At 39.5% G+C, this 19,879-nt stretch overlaps 1 protein-coding gene across 1 annotated transcript in view; it reads left to right on the top strand.

Moving 5' to 3' along the window:
- The first annotated feature begins 303 nt into the window (after positions 1 to 303).
- LOC122550081 (enhancer of polycomb homolog 1-like) overlaps positions 304 to 19,879 on the top strand; it is a 250,940-nt gene continuing 231,364 nt past the window's right edge. Inside the window, exon 1 of the mRNA XM_043690607.1 lies at positions 304 to 428. The gene's annotated coding sequence lies outside the window, so the exon portion shown is untranslated. The remainder of the gene's footprint in view (positions 429 to 19,879) is intronic.

Here is a 19,879-nt window from a genome sequence, read left to right as displayed (position 1 = left end):
GAAAGCTGGATTATTGGCGGATATTTGTTCCAAAAACCTCAACTTCTGCCATTGAAAGTGAGCTCAGCAGCCATGAGCTCTCTACAGGTGATTGGTGACACTCGCCATCCAATCACACTGAGCCTATTAGCCATTGCAAAGTTGTTAACCCCAAGTCTTCTGTGGTTGTGTTTAAATCTTGGTGATAACACACGGCTGATTTCCAACCACCAACTCCACCCCCCCCCCATTACCCTACCACCTCCTCTGATCAGAAAGCTCTGCTGTCAGGTGGGAAGGGCAACGGAACGTTTGCAAACAGCGATCGCCTGGGCTGTTTGATATTATAAAATAGACTGGCTCTGTTGTTTCTAAAACACAAGTAACATCAGATCTTCTGATAATCGCTTCGGACAGGGCTTGTCAACATCGTCCCTAGATTTAGATTGGTGAGTTTTTATTTAAAGAAAAAGAACGCATGTATGAAATTCTCATCTTCGTTAAATTTGAAGAATTCGAGCTATTTAAAATCTTGCTTCACTGCAACTTAATTTAGATTTTATTTTGTCTTATGTGCTGTAAATTAGCAGCGTGGGGAAAGATGACGAGTCTATTCCCTTTTGCTTTGGGCTGGATTCCGCCCATGCTGTCGCGTCAACCGTGGCTAAAAGATACTGATAATTGCCAGCAATTTTTAAAGAGAATGGTGTGGGGAGAGAACATCCAACATTATTTTTGTTTCAAACCTTTTTCACACAGTATAGCCGCACAAGAGTAATATCATCGATAGTTTCCAAAATAACTTTATTGGACCGAGTCGGGACTTTTTTTTTCTTCACCCCCCCCCCATTTCCAAATAGGGATAAGAGACAAAATGAGAGATCTGTGTCTGCGAAGCCAAATTCCGACATTGTAAGATACTTTTTGCAACCAGAAGGGACAAAAAGAAACAATGTAACGTTGATTAATTTTCTATGTTGAATTCCAAGATGATTAATGTAACTCTTTAGTAATGATGATTGGGGAGGAGGTTTGAAGTGTTAAGGCACTGTTGGCTGCCCTTGGCTTTGAGAGAGGTGCTGGGTGACATCTTTAGCTGGCTTTATATTAAGTTATGGCTGGACTAATGGTCGCTGCTTTTCTCTCTCTCGCAAATTCATGTTCCGTGTTCCGCGCCATTGGTGCGAGGTCTGGAGAGCTGTCGCTCCCACCACCCCCGCCCCGCAACAAATTTATTTTCTTTTGGCGTGGTATTTTCACTCCGCTTTGATTTGGATGTTGAAGACGTTTGTTTTAAAAAAAAAGTTGGGTGCATTTTCGGATGCATTCCGGCTTTGTATTTATTTTCTCTCCTTTTTTTTTGCACACGGTGAAAGATTTACCGACGCTGGGATTGTTTGCATTGACTGACTGTTGTTGGTGGCGCTGTTCAATGCTTCTGAGGGACTTTGGATTTAATGTCGATTTGACCAAATTGAACGAAAGGTGGTGGGGTGGAGAGAGAGGAAAAAAAGAGGGGGCGGGCATTAAAAATCAATATAACATATTCTTGTTTTTTATGTTTTTGGAGTGTGAATGAGGGATCGGATTGGGGTTACTGACTAAAGAAAGAAAGAAGAGGAAAAAGGCTCCTAACCTTCCATTTTTGCCTTGGGATTATTGATTTTTTTTCTCTCTCTAAATGATCTTCCGCTCATCCTCGGTGGGGCCCCTGTTTAAAATGTATTGCCCTGCTCCTTACTAGGGGCGGAGATTGGATAAATTGTGTCAAAGCAGAAACACTTTCTTTTTTTGACAATCCGATGGATCTCCCAATATGTCCCCTGCTTCTACTCTTTGCAAATCTTCAAACGGTTCCATGTAACTTGCTCCAACCTTTCTACTGAGTTTTTTTTAAAAAAAGGAATGTGCATGTAACGTTACTGAGTCGGGGAGATGTATTGCTGCAGAAATCAGGTGCCATTTTTTTCTTAAGTTTTTTTTGTATTCTGAAGAGTGACGTTGGTAATAATGGTCAAGATAAAATAAAAGATTGCAGTTTAAAAATATGCCACATGTTAGTGATTTTTCTCTTTTTTTTAAAAAAAGTAAACGCCCGCGGGATTGATTTTTTGCTTTTTGTTTAAGATGAGTAGGTAGACATTCCTAAAATGATTACATGAGGTAATGCATCTTGGATTTTAAAAGTCCAGGCCTTAAGTTGGAGTTAAAGCTCTGGTGATTTAATTTGCAGTATATTAGATGACAGAGTTAAAGGTGGATGTGTTTCACGAAATAAAACCCCATATTGTTAAATCCCTTGCACACATGAAATTATCACCCAGAGCGCTGTGCTCTGGAACCATCCTACAGTGGCATTTGGATAGGATGGTGCAGGATGTGTGTGTAGCCATTGTATTTCCACATTTGGAAAAAGCAGTAATTATTTATAGTCACAGTTACCTTTTTATTATTTCTGTACCATCTATCCAGCGAGAGACTAGTTCCAGTAGTTTTGAGTTAGTTATCTAGCACTGTCAGGGTAACCCACCATGTCTGAGCAGTTTTTGAATCCCTGGAAAATGCTAGATACTGATCTTTCTCTGCAGAAGAAATAGATTTTTTCCCTCAAATATTACTGAGAACAGTAGTCTTCATTTTCATCATATAGACTAAATCATGTAAATCAACTAATTCAGATTAAATCAAGAAATAGCTGAAATATTTCATGATGTCAGTAGAGGCTCAAATCATGGGCCCCTCTGTTGCTCAAGTGTTGTGTGATCATACATCTCAGTGGATGTTTATACATGTTGGCGTTTGTTAATTTGTGTTCAAAGATAAATTCGGATTTGATTTGGAATCATTCAGAAGAAAACTACTGTTTGTTCGGCTTGCCTTGGCAAATAAGGTTTCCCTCTCACTTTTATCATGGCACAATCATAAAAATAATCCACCTGCTTCATTCTTGGTAACCAATGTTGAACATACGCTGCTAGTGATGGATCCCACCATGTAAATAGTGATTGCAGTCAGTGAAGTGAGGAACACCAATTGAAATAGTGAATTCAGATTTACACTCTGGATCAATTTGTACAGCTGCTATGTCTGAGTCAATTGTAAGGGTGTGTCTTTATTCACTGTCCAGTTTGCATGATGACTCCAATTCTGGAATTAAATTTAGTATGCATTAATTGTTGCTTCTACTTTTAAAAGTGAAAGGTGAATATTTTCAATACAAACTACAACCTTAGTGTAATATGATAATTTTAAGGGCTGTATTTTGCACACTCTCCCTTCCAGTGCTTACATTCGTAAGCACAGAACATACATACTTGAACCAGCTCCATCATTGCAGTGAAATCATTACTGCATCCTACCTCCATATCACTTATTAGCCTTCCATAACAATGATGTAACGGGCTCAGGATGGAAAGCCTCCATTTTCTTACCATTCACTGTCTTTTGTGGAGAGAGTTGCAGATTTATTTATTTTTGTATGAAAAAAATTATTCTTAATTTTGTTTGAGTAGCTAGTTCTCATTTAAAGAATGTGTTTTTTTATTCTTGAAATTATTTCTTAATATTTACCTTCTCAATATTTTGAATACTTTAAACACCTCGAACAACTTATCCTTCAAAATTATGTGCCAACAGTGAAGTATATTTGTGTATGTATGTTAATGAAATCCATTCCAGACTGATTAATTGAAAATCTTCTATCAACCAGTTATATGGATTCTTAACCTGGTATTTAGTTCACAAAAACTTGTACTCTTGCACTTTATCCAATTATGGATGAAACACTGGCAATATCGGTCCCGCAGGCATAAAAATAGATAGTGTAGAAAGTGGAAAATGCCACACTACTGGAGTTGCTGTTCCTCTGAGATTGGAAGTAGAGTCACTTTGGTGTGAAGTAGCAACATGTTTGCTCTGGATTTTATAACTGGTGTTTTATAACTCAGAATTTTAGATGACAGATTCTCAAAAGGAGAAATGTTTATTTTTTTTAATGCCACCATATCTTCGCTTTTAAGGATTGCAGAAAAAGAATGCATGTTAAGTCTGGTATCCACCATTTTGATTCCCCTTTACTGCCTTAGAATTGCTCTGATTGAGGTCACAAGGCTTGACAGAATAGACTGGAAGTTGGTACTTAAGACGGAAAAGAAGTGCACGCTGAATTTCAGGATTTTAAATGCATTTTCTTTCCTTTGAAAGTCTAATTATGATTGAGTGCTCCTCTGCACTTTAATTTTAAAGTCGTTTCAAGCTTCAAGAATACCATCCAACATGCTATTTTGCTTTTCTGTGCCCTCACTATAAATCTAAACTCCATGCAATCACATTCATACTCATTCTTTTCCCAGGACTTTGGAACAAATGAACCCTTCTGGTTTATCTTGCTGACTCTTCTACTTCTCCCATTTTTAGATTTCTGAGACTTCATATTGGTACAACTAATTCATCTTGGGGTTTACGCTGTATTTTGGCCCTTTAGCTTTTACTTTCTCAAATTTTGGAACTTACTTAAAATAAGATCTGCATGTCTTTCAGATAAACAGAACCATCGAAGATAGGAAGCAGTTAAATGGAAGCTTTTTATTTCTGTTGCTATAGTTGTTCTCAATGACCTTCAATTAACTTTGTCCAGCGTAACACACAAGGAGACCACTTAGCTCCTCTGCTGTATGGATAATGTAAAGAGCTTGAAGATATGTTGAACTGTTTGGACATTTTTTGGAATGAACAGGGCTTGTATCAAGATAGAAAGGAACTCATGGTAGACAAAGAAGTCAGCAGTTTAATGTGGGTTGTGTACCATCTGATAAATAGAAAGTCAAGTGACTTGGATAAACAGCCATGCAAAGCTTTTGGGGAGATGAAGAGTTTTATTGCTCCTAATTTTTGTAAAACCTGGCTTTGGAAGAGGCAATGGGGCCTTTGTGATGGTTGTCCAGCGTCCTTTCTGGACTTAGTTTCTGTTTTAAAACTGTAAAGTTATCCAGATAGATATACACGTCTGAAGTTTGCAGTAAAACTGCAAGATTCTTTGACTTAATGGTAAGATCCTGGGGAGTGTTGCTGAACAAAGAGATCTTGGAGTGCAGGTTTATAGTTCCTTCAAAGTAGAGGCGCAGGTAGATAGGATAGTGAAGAAAGCGTTTGGTATGCTTTCCTTTATTGGTCAGAGCATTGAATATAGGAGTTGGGAGATCATGTTGCGGCTGTACAGGACATTGATTAGGCCACTTTTGGAATATTGTGTGCAATTCTGGACTCCCTACAGGAAGGATGTTGTGAAACTTGAAAGGGTTCAGAAAAGATTTACAAGGATGTTGCCGGGGTTGGAGGGTTTGAGCTATTGGGAGAGGCTGAATAGGCTGAGACTGTTTTCCCAGGAGAGTCAGAGGCTGAAGGGTGACCTTATAAGAGGTTTATAAAATCATGAGGGGCATGGATAAGGTAAATAAACAAGGCCTTTTCCCTGGTTTGGGGACTTGAGAACGAGAGGGCATAGAAGAGACAAAGAACAAGGAACAAAGACAATTTACAGCCCAGGAACAGGCCCTTCGGGCCTCCAAGCCTAAGCCGATCCAAATATACTCACTCTAAAAATGTTGGTCAATTCCTTAGCATCTGTATCCCTCTGCTCCCCACCTACTCATGCATCTGTCCAGACGCATCTTAAATGAATCTACTGTGCCTGCCTCTACCACCTCTGCTGGCAATGCGTTCCAGACGCCCAACATCCTCTGTGTGAAGTACTTGCCACGTGGACCCCACCCCCCCCTTAAACATGCCACCTCTCGTTATGGAATCCTTCACCCTGGGAAAAAGCTGGTCTCTATCCACCCTGTCGATACCCTTCATGATTTTGTAAACCTCAATTAGATCCCCCCCTCGATCTCCTTTTTTTTCTAATGAAAATAAACCTAACCTACTCAACCTCTCTTCAAAGCTAGCACATTCCACACCAGGCAACATTCTCATAAACTTTCTCTGCACTCTCTCCAAAGCGTCCACATCCTTTTGGTAATGTGGCGACCAGAACTGTACACAGTATTCCAAATGTGGCCGAACCAACATCCTGTTCAATTTTAACATGACTTGCCAGCTCTTATACTCAACACCCCGTCCAATGAAGGCAAGCATAATATATGCCTTGACCACTCTATCCACCTGTGCAACAACCTTCAGGGTACAATGGACCTGCACTCCCAGGTCTTCTGCCCATCTTTTTCCCCAAGTCTCTTCTGTTCATTGTATAATTCGCTCTAGAATTAGACTTGCCTAAATGCATCACCTCACATTTGTCTGGTTTGAAAACCATCTGCCACTTTTCCGCCCAAATCTTCAGTCTATCTATATCCTCCCGTATTCTCTGACAGTCCCCTATGCTTTCTGCTACACCACCAATCTTCGTGTCATCTGCAAACTTGCTGATCATACCAACAGTGCCCTCTTCCAGATCATTTATGTATATTATAAACAACAATGGCCCCAATACTGACCCCCTGTGGAACACCACTAGTCATCTTTCTCCATTTCGAGAAACCCTCTTCAACTGCTACTCTGTCTAGGAGATTACAAGGTGACCTGGACAAGTTAGGTGAGTGGGCAGATGCATGGCAGATGCAGTTTAATGTGGATAAATGTATGGTTATCCACTTTGGTGGCAAGAACAGAAAGGCAGATTACTACCTAAATGGAATCCATTTAAGTAAAGGGGCAGTACAGAGAGATCTGGGTGTTCTTGTACACCAGTCAATGAAGGTAAGCATGCAGGTACAGCAGATAGTGAAGAAGGCTAATAGCATGCTGGCCTTCATAACAAGAGGAATTGAGTATAGAAGCAAAGAGGTTCTTCTGCAGCTGTACAGGGCCTTGGTGAGACCACACCTGGAGTACTGTGTGCAATTCTGGTCTCCAAATTTGAGGAAAGACATTCTGGCTATTGAAGAAGTGCAGCGTAGGTTCACGAGGTCAATTCCTGGAATGGCGGGATGACCTTACCCTGAAAGACTGGAGCAACTGGGCTTGTATACCCTTGAGTTTAGAAGACTGAGAGGGGATCTGATTGAGACATATAAGATTATTAAAGGATTGGACACTCTGGAGGCAGGAAACATGTTTCTGATGATGGGTGAGTGCTGAACCAGAGGACACAGCTTAAAATTACGGGGTAGACCATTTAGGACAGAGATGAGGAGAAACTTCTTCACCCAGAGAGTGGTGGCTGTGTGGAATGCTCTGCCCCAGAGGGCAGTGGAGGCCCAGTTTCTGGATTCATTTAAGAAAGAATTGGATAGAGCTCTCAAGGATTGTGGAATCTAGGGTTATGGAGAGAAGGCCGGAACAGGATACTGATTAAGGATGATCAGCCATGATCATGTTGAATGGTGGTGCAAGCTCGAAGGGCAGAATGGCCTACTCCTGCACCTATTGTCTATTGTCTCCTGTTGCTCAACCAGTTCTTTATCCATCTAGCTAGAACACCCTACACATCATGTGACTTCACTTTCTCCATTAGTATACCATGAGGAACCTTATCAAACGCCTTAATAAAGTCCATGTATATGACATCAACAGCCCTTCCTTCATCCATCAACTTGGTCACTTCCTCGAAGAACTCTATTAAGTTGGTAAGGTACAATCTCCCCTGCACAAAACCATGTTGCCTATCACTGATAAGCCCATTTTTTTCTAAATATAAATAGATCCTATCCCTCAGTACCCACTCCAGCAACTTTCCCACCACCGACGTCAAGCTCAGTGGTCTGTAGTTTCCCGGAATATCCCTACTAATCTTGTACAGGGGGACAACATGAGCAACCTTCCAGTGCTCCAGCACCTCATCTGTATTTAAGGATGCCACAAAGATCTCTGTCAGGGTCCCAGCTATTTCCATTCTCGCCTCCCTCAGCAACCTGGGATAGATTCCATCCGGTCCTGGGGATTTCTCCACCTTAATAACCTCTAGCCTACCCAACACATCTTCCCTAATAATGCCAATGTGATCCAGACTAATCAATAGGCTTAATGTGAGGGGAAGGATTTAAAAGGGACCTGAGGGGCAACTGTTTCATGCCAAGGGTGTTGCGTGTATGGAATGAACTGCCAGAGGAAGTGGTGGAGGCTGGTACAATTACAACATTTTAAAAGGCATCTGGATGAGTATATGAAGAGGAAGGGTTTAGAGGGATATCGGCCAAGTGCTGGCAAATGGGACTAGATTAATTTAGGATATCTGTCAGCATGGACAAGTTGGACCGAAGAGTCTGTTTCTGTACTGTACATGTCAATGACTCTGTGACTCTCACACCCTCCCTCAATTAAGTAATTGGGAAGTTGACGTTTCCACGTGTCAGTGTTTTGAAAGTTTTAGAAACCCTGAGAAACTAAACTGTGATAACTTTCCAAAGATAGGAACTAGTTTGATTTCCATCAATGTTGAAGCTTGTTTCGAAGGTTGATGTATGACTCAGTAATTCTGTTCTGTTTACAAGAAATCTGGTGGACTGTGAGGATTCATCAAATTCGATTCTTTGTTTTTCCAGACCATTGACCAGTAAAAGTGTTTACCCTTTGTCCTTTTTAAATAACATCTCTGCAGAGCCTTTGTTGTCTTTATTTCTGTTGGGATTAAAAAGGGGAATAGTTCTAATTCCAGATTATATTTTAGATGTTAACCAAGTTTTTAGCATTTGTTTTTATAAATGTCTTATTTTAGAATAAACTGATTATCTTTAAGCCCATTAAAGAAACCTGGTGAAAGTCTCTTATTCAAGACAGCAGTACGAAAGGGAAACAGTTTTCCATTTTGTATTTAAATCAAAGCATTTTTCCTAATGGTGAGACTGGTGGAGTAGTGTGGCTTAATTACCAGCACATTCCTTCTGAACCATTCAAAACACTATATCCTTTGTAACCAATTCATTGTAGAAAGTCATCCCTTAATGTTCTTTGGACACCCTATTTATGCAGTTCCTTGCAGGCCATTACTTGCTGCATTTTAAAAAAATATCTCCTGTCTGGTTCATTTATCAAATATTTTAAGTTTGTATTCTTTGGATATCAAACTACCTTCCAATAGCAAGTGTCCCCTTATTTACTCCAAAGTTGTTACAATTTTGAATTACTTTGTTGAATATCACCATAACCTCCTTTAGTTCTCAGGGAAAAAATCCTGGCAGTTCCAAATTCTGCACATAACTGAAATCTCTCACTCATGGTATCACTGTGGTAGACTTCCTGTGTCTTTGTAAGGCATTTACATTCCAAGTAGTGGAGAGGGGGAGCACTTAGATTTCATCTATCTTAATATTTTATGACACCTGCTGAAATGTGCAACAGTGTTGATGTCAGGCAAGGACAAGTCCAAGCTCAGCTACAATATTCTTTCATTCAGTGACCTGCTAACATGTGTTGAGTATATTCACATATGAAGGATAACCATTTGGTTAAGATGCCAGAGGTACTACCTTGGGTGTGTGTGGAATCATACTCCCAGCATGGAGGCCTTAGGTTTGGAGAGCTATGTGGAACCAGAACTGAAAACAACAGATGCTGGAGATCACAGTGGGTCAGGCACCATCCATGGAGAGAAAGCAAGTTAATGTCTTGAGTCTAAAGTGCTATCAGAGGTGTGTGTGTGTGTGTGGTACTAGTGTCGGGGTGCGTAGGGTGGAGGATGTTGATAGTTCAGATTAAGTGATTAGAATGTGAAAAGGTCAGAATAATGGTGTATCCAACTGCCAGACTGGAAAGAACATAGTCCCACTGGGGTGGGGGAAGGGGAGAGAAGATGACAAAGAATGTAACAAGCAAAGCTAAAAGAAAGGGAAGGAATGGGTTCACAATTTGAAGGTGCTGAACTCCATATTGAGTCAGAAGATTATAAACAGTCGAGTTTGAAGATGAGATATTGCTCTTCCAGTTTGCGCTGTGATTCACTGGAGTATTGCAGCATGTTAGGGACAAAAAATTTGTAGATGCTGGAATCCAAAGTAGACAGGCAGGAAGCTGGAAGAACACCGCAAGCCATGCATCATGAGGAGGTGGAGAAGTCAACATTTCAGAGTAACCCTCAAGGACAGACAAATGGATGTGTGAGAAAGATGCTATGTTAAAATGATCGGCTGTGGGAACGTCGGGGTCATGCTTGTGCATTGACTGGAGGGGTTTTGCAAAGTGGTCACCCAGTCTGCGTTTAGTTTCTGCAGTGTAGAATAGGCCACGTTGGGTGCAGTAAATACAATGCACGAGATTGGAGGAGGTATGGGTGAAATGCTGCTTCATCTGGGAAGCTACCTGATGAAGGAGTGGAACTCTGAAAACTAGTACTTGCAAATAAACCTGTTAGGCTATAACTTTAGTCTTGTGTGATTTCTAACTTTGTTCACCTGGAAACAGTGTTTAGGCCATTGGATGGTGAGCAGGGAGTAGGTGAAGGGGCAGGTGTTGCACCTTCTGCAATTATATGGGAAGGTGATGTGGGAAATGGGAGGTGTCCTGGAACCAGAATAGTCATATGTGGTACAAAGTAGCTATTAATGTGGTGCTGGAAAAACAGCAGGCCAGACAGCATCCGAGGAGCAGGAGAATTGACATTTCAGGCATAAGCCCTTCTTCAGGAATTCCTGAAGAAGGGCTTATGCCCCAGAATAGTCATATGTGGTACAAAGTAGCTATTAATGTGGTGCTGGAATTCCTGAAGAAGGGCTTATGCCCGAAACATCGATTCTCCTGCTCCTTGGATGCTGCCTGGCCTGCTGTGTTTTTCCAGCACCACATTTTTCAACTTTATTACTCCAGCATCTGCAGTCCTCACTTTTTCAAAGTAGCAATTAAGAATGGTTGTAGAAGAGAATTGTTTGGAGGGAATACTATTTGCAAAACTCTTTGGTGTTCAATGTTTTTGTGTTTAACATTTTATTCTTTGTGTAAAACCAAAGTTACTTACATTATTCTTATTCATATGTACATTTTATAGCTCAAATGACTACTAATAATTGACGATAGAAGGTATGTGGGTTTTTTTTGGACTTTTGATTGGGAGTACAATATCTACTGGACTGGACAATGTGTTCACAAACAAAGTTTCCAGTCAAACATTGCCCTATTAATAGAATTAATTATTTAGTTTGATCAAAGTTATAACTTGGTAAGTCTTCAAGTCTACATGCTATCTGCCTCTGTAGACATTAATTAGAAATTCTTGAAATTCACCATATCTGTATGACTGTCAACATCTGTTAAGTACAGATGAATGTTTGTGGTCTAACCCTTCATCAGAACTAAAAAATTGAGCAAGCTTTTTAGTCAAATTGGGAAGAGAGAAAAGGGGGAAACTTTGATTATAATTAGTTAGTTGGATGGAATTGCTGTGTTATTGCTGATGATACAGTAGATGTTGGAATTGAAAGTATAACTATTGTTCATGCTGGTCAGTGACAGTAGCTTTCCTTATTGCATTTGAGATGGCTGATCATTTTTGAGAAAGAAGCCTGTAGCAATTTTCCAAGCTCTGTTTCCTTGTTACTTAATGATATTAAAGAACAAAGAAAATTTACAGCCCAGGAACAGGTTCTTTGGCCCTCCAAGCCTGTGCCAATCATTCCAATCAAAAATTCCTTTTGCATCATTAAGTCTATATTATCTGTTCCATAATGGAGATCACTGTTTTGATGTGAAATGATACTCTTTCGACTGGAACAATTATCAGAAGGAAAACGAACAGATACATTTTTTCCTTTGCTCTTCCTTACTTTTTAAAAGGTTAAGAACTGTTGATAATTTTGCCAAGTTAGTATAAGTAATGATCTTGGCAAGAAAATTTGCACTAAAGCTGTGTAACATGCAACCAAAGTTTTTCTACCATGCCAGAAGCAAATGTTATGCCAATTTAAAGCTACTTTGGTATGGAAAATGGCAATATATATTTGACATCGAGTGTGGGGTTACCCATCAATATAGAACCAGGGAAGTGCTCTGTTTCGTTCAGTGTCAAAATAATAAGCTTGCAAGGATGTGAGATTGTCACTTGGTGTCAACCTACATCATTGAGATATTAATTGGGAGCTGCTTGATTCTGATCAGATTCATTTTACCTGGAAGCAGTGCAACTGAGCCTGCATTCCTGGGTTATCATTGACTTAACTATTTCCAGCATAATTTTTTTCATTTTTGTGTTGTAGGAATTTTACAAAATTGTTATCTGACTGAGAGTGCAGCGGTGTATTTTTCTGGGTTTTGCCTACAGATATACAGATAAAGTTGTAAGGCGAGATATCCAAATTCTGTCTGATTTCTCCACATTAATATTGGAAGCTCACATAGGAACAGCTGTGACTACCATTCCTCCATTTTAATGTTTGTGCTTGAAATATATACAGTCACTGGACTGTTAAAAAAATTCTTTTTGTTCACATCACTGATTTTGTAGTTAGGTTGCTTTGTGAAGGTCATAAGGAAGCTCCTGTGACATCGTTAAAGTTATTGTCACAAAGGTCTATTGGAGAGTAAAAGATGATCTGATTGCTGCATTTTTCTGTAGCTACACCACCACCAAGTACTTTACCTCTTGGCTTTGTTGTTCAGAACAGATATTAACTGGAATAGAAGTAAATGGACTGCTCTCAGCCATAACCTTAGACTTTCATGTACACCGTGCAGAAATGTGAGTTCTCTTCACCAGATGCTTTGACTCAAAAAATTTATGAAATATTACTGTTGCCCAGTAAAAAGAGCCAGCAAATCTGTAATGGATATGATCGTAAGGAATTGAAAACTATTTGTTTCATAACTTTTGGCTTTTTCTTTTGATGAGTGTAAGACGAGAGACAGTAATTAAAATGAATTTAAGGTGAAGCTGAAATTCAGTGACATGTTACATTCAAAATGGTGATCTGAGAGCTTTGAATACTCAGACATTTCACTGTGTGTATGAACTGTTTCCCTTTAAGATAGCACAGAAATGGAGTGTTTTGCAAATTGTTGTGAAGACTTTATTTTTTTCAACATAATAAGTAATGATATGGCTGCCTGTTCCCTTTGGTTCAATTTTCTTATCTCTTGTTTATAAAACAGAATTCAGGTTTTTCTTCCCCCACTCATCTCCTGTGTGCTATAAATCATTTCTTGACTGGGTGCAAACATGTTTCCTGCTCCCAGGCTCTTCAAGCAGCTATAAGGAAGTATGCATCAGTGATTGAGAATTCATTGTTTGAAGATTTGAGTGTGTAAATCCTTATTTAGCCAATTTAAAGTTGCAGAATTAATACATTATGCCATTGCTTGAATTCCATTCTGCCCTAAATAAAATAATTGTGATTTTAGATCATTTTTTTGATACTTTGATGCATTTGTTTGTTAGTTTTACATATAAAATATTCACTGTCTCCATGATGCATCTGTTAAATAAAATGCTTTCTGTGAAAGTCTTCTCATGCACTTATGATCCATGAGAAAATGGAGGTGGTGGGACAATGTAACTACTAAATTCATTTCTATATTTTGATTCAATTAATTGACTTAATTCAATCAATTAAAGACTTCAATTGATTTTGATTTGAAAAAGACCCCACCATGTATTGAAATCTTTCAATTTCCTTGCACACTAACAAAATCCTTTTAAATAGTTTACTGTAAATAGACTGGCTGTGATGGCTTCTGGAAAGCTTCAGTAAGCATAGTGTGTGTGTGTTTTAGATAGTAAGGAATTGTCACTCTTGAAGTTGTTTTATGATCTCATCCATGGTAACCTCGTTAGAGGCGACATTTTCATATAGAGGGTGGTGACTATATGGAACAAGTTGCCAGAAGAAGAGGTAGAGGTGGGTGCAATCAGAACATTTAAAAGATATTTGGACAGGAACATGAATGAGAGAGATTTGGAGGGACATGGACCGAATGCAGGCAAATGGCACTGGTTCAGTATAGGAAACCTGGTTGGTATGGACAAGTTGGGCCAAAGGATTTGTTTCTGTGCTGAACGATTCTGACTCTGATTGTTAATTCATTTAATTGTTACTGGAAAAGGGCAGGGATTAGAACTAATAAGATAGCCAAGAAGATGGACTGACTCAATAGAAGGGGGCAGAAGCCATGCTTCAGCTATACAATACTCTGGTTAGACCACACCTGGAGTAGGCAACATGTTAAAAGAGAAACATAATGGCTTTGGAGGTAGTGAAATGGTTTGTTTGCCAGAATGTAATCTGTACTACAAGGGTTAAATTACAAAGATTACACAAACTATCCACTGGAATTAAAATAGTGAGTGATGTGATTGAAGGTTCTGAGATAATCGGGAGAACAGATATGGTAGCTTCTCTCAATTTCCACTGTTTGGGGAGTTTAGAACTGGGGGAAATGATCTAAAAACAGTTGGGCTTTTCGGGAGTCAGGAAATGAAACATATCTTCACATGACATCATACAGTCATAGAGATGTACAGCACAGAAACAAACCCTTCAGTCCAATTCATCCATGCCGACCAGATATCCTAAATTAATTTAGTTCCATTTTCCAGCACTTGGCCCATATCCCTCTCAAGCCTTTCTATTTATATACCCATCCAAATGCCTTTATAAATGTTGTTGCTGTACCAGTCTCCACCACTTCCTCTGGCAGCTCATTCCGAACGTGCACTACCCTTTGTGTGAAAACATTGCCCCTTAAGTCCCTTTAAATGTTTTCCCTCTCCCCTAAACCTATGCCTTCTACTTCTGGACTCCCCACCCTAGGGAAAATACCTTGTCTATTTACCCTATCCATGCCCATCGTGATGTTATAAACCTCTACAAGGTCACCACTCAGCCTCTGATGCTCCAGGGGAAAACAGCCCCTGCCTATTCAGCCTCTCCCTATAGTTCAAACCCTCCAACCCTGGCAACATCCTTGGAAATCCTTTCTATACCCTTTCAAGTTTTACGACATCCTTCTGATAGGAGAGAGAAGTTCCAAACTTCTGCAGATGTGAATTTATGCCGGATCAGTTGTTAATTTTCAAATTAGAGGATAGATTTTAGTTAACCAAATGTTTTAAGGTATAAGGGGCACAGACAAATATGTGGAGTTTGGTCATAGATCAGCCATGACCTTATTTAATGGTGGAATTACTTAGTTTTACAGTATGGAAACAGACCCTTCAGACCAGCTAGTCCATGCCGACCAGTTATCCTAAATTGATCTAATTCCATTTGCCAGCATTGAGCATCCCTTTAAAACCTTTCCTATTCATGTACTCATCCAAATGCCTTTTAAATTTTGTAATGGTATCCATCTCCACTACTACTTCTGGTGTTTTTAAAAACAAAGTTACTCCTCAGCTCCTTTATAAACCTTTTCCCTCTCACCTTAACATATGTCTTCTAGTTTTGCACTCACCTGTCCTGGGAGGGGGGGGAGAAGAGACCTTAGCTATTCATCCTATCTATTCTGCTCATGATTGTATAAACCTCTATAAGGTCATGTCCCAGAAGCTCTGGGGATCAAAAAGCCCCAGCTTATTCAGCCTCTCCTTAGCGTCAATCCCAGCAATGCTTTCTGAACACTTTTTTTCAAGTTTCACAACATCTTTCCAATAGCAGGAAGATGAGAACTGAATACTGCATTCTAAAAGTGGCATCACCAATGTCCTGGACAGCCACAACATCCCAATCCTATACACACTGTACTGACCAGTGAAGGCAAGTGTGCCAAATATCGTCTTCACAAACCTGTCTACCTGTGACTTCACTTTCAAGGAACTGAAAGTGCACCTGAACATTTAGGTCACTCTGTTTGACAACATTCCCAGGATCTTATGCAGTTAATGGTAAGTCCTGCCCTGATTTGCTTTACCAAAATGTAACCCCTCACATTTATCTAAATTAAAGTCTATCTGCCACTCCTTGGTCCATTGGCCTACATGATCAAGTTCCTTTGTACACTGAGATAACCACTTTCACTGTCTACTACACTTCCAATTTTTGGTGTCATCTGCTAACTTACGAACCATATCTTCTATGTTCACATCCAAATTATTGATGAAAAGCAGCATACCCAACACTGATCCTGGTGGCACACGACTGGTCACAGGCTTCTAGACTGAAAAACAACCCTCCCATCACCACCCCCTGTCTCCTACCTTCAAGCCTATTTTGTATCCAGTGGTTAGCTTCCCCCTGGATTCCAAGTGATCCAATCTTGGTGACCAGTCTATCACGTGGAACCTTGTAGAACGACTTGAAATCCATATAGACAGTATTGCTCTGTGTTCATCAATCTTCTTTGTCATGTCTTCAAACAAAAATCAGGTTAGTGGAACACCATTTCCCACACACAACTTGAGGGGATAAATGATCTATTACTGTTCCGATGTCATCTGTTCTTATTTTTATAGTAAATAAATTATCCAATTAGTCACACTTTTTTAAATAACTGATCGATTGCCACCTCATCAAATTAGTTTCATTAAACATCAGAGCTAGATTTTAACATTCACAGGAGAAATGCATCTTCCACCCACCCTTTGGATCAGCAGAGACGAAAATGTTGTTTACCCGCCTGCCAGTAGGCTTAACCATGGGTGCTCCTCCAGACAAATAAAAAGGAAGGGGAAAAAAGTTGGTTGTAAGTACCTTGTACCTTCCAACAAAAGTGGTGGCAGCCCAAAATAGTCACGTGTGGATCCTTGATATAGATGTGCCCATAAGACCAAACTTAGTATTTTAAGAATGTTCAACCAAGGAATGCCAGTACAATTCAACCAATGGAGTCATTTGAAAGATCCACCAGTGGCTGGGTCATTTCTAACAGGAAGACTTTATCATTTTCAGAGACTAATTATTGCAATGCCAGGAGGTCGCTCCAGGAGCTCCTTTTGTCGGTGCTTCATCAATGATCTCCCCTTTGTCAAGTGGTCTGTGGTGAGGCATATTGGTTTATTTGTTTTAGTGTGCACCTTCATGTTCAACTTCTCCAATAACAAAGCAGTCCAGTCAAAACTGTTGCAGGATGTGGACAAAATCATGGTTTGGGCTGACAAGATGATGAGTAATTCTGGATCCGTGTAAATGTCAGGGACTTATGATTACAAATGAGAGAGAGCCCAGAATTCCCTTCACCTTCAGTGGCACTACTATACCGAAGTGCCTAACAGCCAATATTGTATAAATCATCATCAGTCAAAAGCGCAACTAGGCCAACCATTCCATCAGTGTGGCTGCAAGCATATTGAAGCTGTATACTCCTACCTCCTGAATATTGAAAGCTTTTCAGAGCCTTGGATCATAGGAAACAAAATAACGTAACTCCCCCAATCCCATTCACTATTAATCAATTCATGGCTAACTCAACTCCCATTTGTTTCCGTTTGATCCCTAAACCATGATTCCCGTCCCTAATAAGACTCTATCAGTTTCAGTTGTGAAAATTTTAATTGACATAACATCCACAACTTTGAGGGGAGATTTTGAGATTTCCACAAACTTATGTGAGAAGAATTTTGTTTGATTTGATTGAGAACCAAACCGTCCATTATATTTGCACCCAATACAGCTAGACTACTTTAGGCACTGTAGCTGCAGTATGTACTATTTACAGTACAGTCATTCACCAAGGTAACTGTCCACATCTCCCAGCTTCATAATCTGTTATTACTGAAAAGAATTAAGGCAGCAATATTGTGAAAATACTCAGTAAGACTGACAGCATCTGTGGAAATAGCAAGAGTTTCAGACCAGTGATCCTTTTAACAGACCATTGTGGAAACTACCTTTGTTTAAATACAATGAATATATTGTTGTGGCAAATTTTAGAATGCCCTGTCTATCACCCTATAGACTCCAGGGGTTCAAGCTTACCAGCTCCTTCAGGGGATTTAAGAATAGGCAATAAGGATGGCTATGTCAGTGTTGCCCATGGCTTTGAAATATTGCTTCAAATGCTTTTAATGGGTATTTTCTCTGAAAACTGATAAAGGCCAATTTTATAAGATGTTTAAATTTTAAATTATCTCTAATTAAAGAAAAATATAAGTGATAAAGAGATTCATGTAAAATAAGACTAATAAGCAGAAGTAGGTCATTTGGCTAATTGGGTTTGTTCCACCTTTTAGTGAGGTCATGGTTTATCTGATAATCCTCAACTACACTTTGCCTTATCCATAACGTTTGATTCCCTTACTGATTAAAAATCTATCTATCTCCCAGCCTTGAATGTACTTAACAACCCAACTTCGACAGCCTTCTGCAGTAAAGAATTCAGATTCTCCACCCTCTTAAGAGAAGAAATTCCTCTTCAACTGTGTCTTAAATGGGTGACCCCTTACTCAGGTTATGCTCACTGGTCCTAGACTCTTCCCCAAGTGGAAACAACCACTCCACATCACTCCTGTCAAGAATCTGCTATGTTTCAATAAGGTATGTTCCTTTCTGTAATCTCCACATGAGTGCAGGTCCTATCTCCTTTTAAAAACAATTCCTTCATACCCAAGATCAAGTTGGAGACTCCACTTGACTGTCTCCAATGTAAGACAATTTCCCTTTCTATAAGGGGATCAAACTGTTCACTGTTTCTCAGCTGTGGTCTAACATGTGCCGCCTTTAATTTTTTCCTACCTTTGTACTTCGAGATAATGGCCAGCATTCCTTTTGTCTGCCCTACTTTCTGCTAAACTTGCACAAATCACAAAAAGCTAACATGTAAGGACCCCCAAATCCATCTGTACTGCAGTCTTCCTTGTTTTAAATAATATTGTGCTCTTCTGTTCTTCCTGCTAAACTGCATAACCTAACAGTTTGACCACTCATTTAATCTGCTATATCCTTCTGTAGATACTATCACCCTCATCATTTGCCTTTCTAGCTGTTTTTGTATCATCTGTAAACTTGGCAATTGTACATTCACTTTCCTCATCCAGCTGATTGTTGTACATGTTAAATAATATTGGCTTCTGCAGTGATCCCTGTGCACTTCAAGTCATTACAGGTTACTAATCTGAAAGTGCCCCCTTTGTCCTAATGCTCTGTCTTCTATTTGTCTCCCAATCCTCTAATTGTATTACCCCCAATACAATGGACTCTTATCATGAACAGTACCTTATTGAATGACTTTTGGAAATTTAAATGTTACATCATCTGGTTCCCCACTATCTATCTATCTATCTTACCATCTCAAAGAATTCTAATAAATTTGTCAGGCATGATTCCCTCGTCATGAAGCCATGCTAACACAGCTTGATTGCATGATATGTTTCTAAATGCTCAACTACTTACAGTCTTTATAATAAACTCAAATTTTCTAACATAGGTACATTAATTTGAAAAATTCAGTATGTCAGGCAGCCAATGCCTTTTCAAATTTACCCTTCACAACTAATCTTAGAGGAACTGAACAAACCGTGAAATTCACAACTAATCTTGGAGGAACTGTTGGTCGAAGTTCACAGCACAGAATCAGTTAAGTTAATTGTAGTTTTAAGTTTGTCCAAGAGAGAGACTGCAGTAGTGAGTATAGTGGATTCTTTCTTGATTATATGTTTTTGGAGATAAGTCTCCTGATTAAACTTAATATAAGCCATAGCTATTAATTTAACCTGGGGCACTGTTTGTAGAGTGTTATTTTCTGGGTCTGTAGATTGTGAAGGAGCAAAAATGGCCTTTGCAGTGATATGTACTACTTGTCAGATGTGGGAGTTTAAAGAGAGTTTAAGGGTTACTGCGGATTATATCTGCCATAAATGCTGTTGGATGTGAATCTTATCAGATCGAGTGGATCAGTTGGAGAGACAGATAGAAGCGATGAGGAATTTGCAACAACAACAGTATGTGATGGATGGCAGTTATAGGAAGGGGGGAAAGTCTCAGATACAGTCACATAGATGGGTTAACTCCAGGAAGGGTAAGAGAGGTAGGCAGCTAGTGCAGGA

The sequence above is a fragment of the Chiloscyllium plagiosum genome, chromosome 5, assembly GCF_004010195.1.
Source record: "Chiloscyllium plagiosum isolate BGI_BamShark_2017 chromosome 5, ASM401019v2, whole genome shotgun sequence".
In the NCBI taxonomy this organism is placed as follows: Eukaryota; Metazoa; Chordata; class Chondrichthyes; order Orectolobiformes; family Hemiscylliidae; genus Chiloscyllium; species Chiloscyllium plagiosum.
This window is presented reverse-complemented; position numbering and strand designations above follow the sequence as displayed.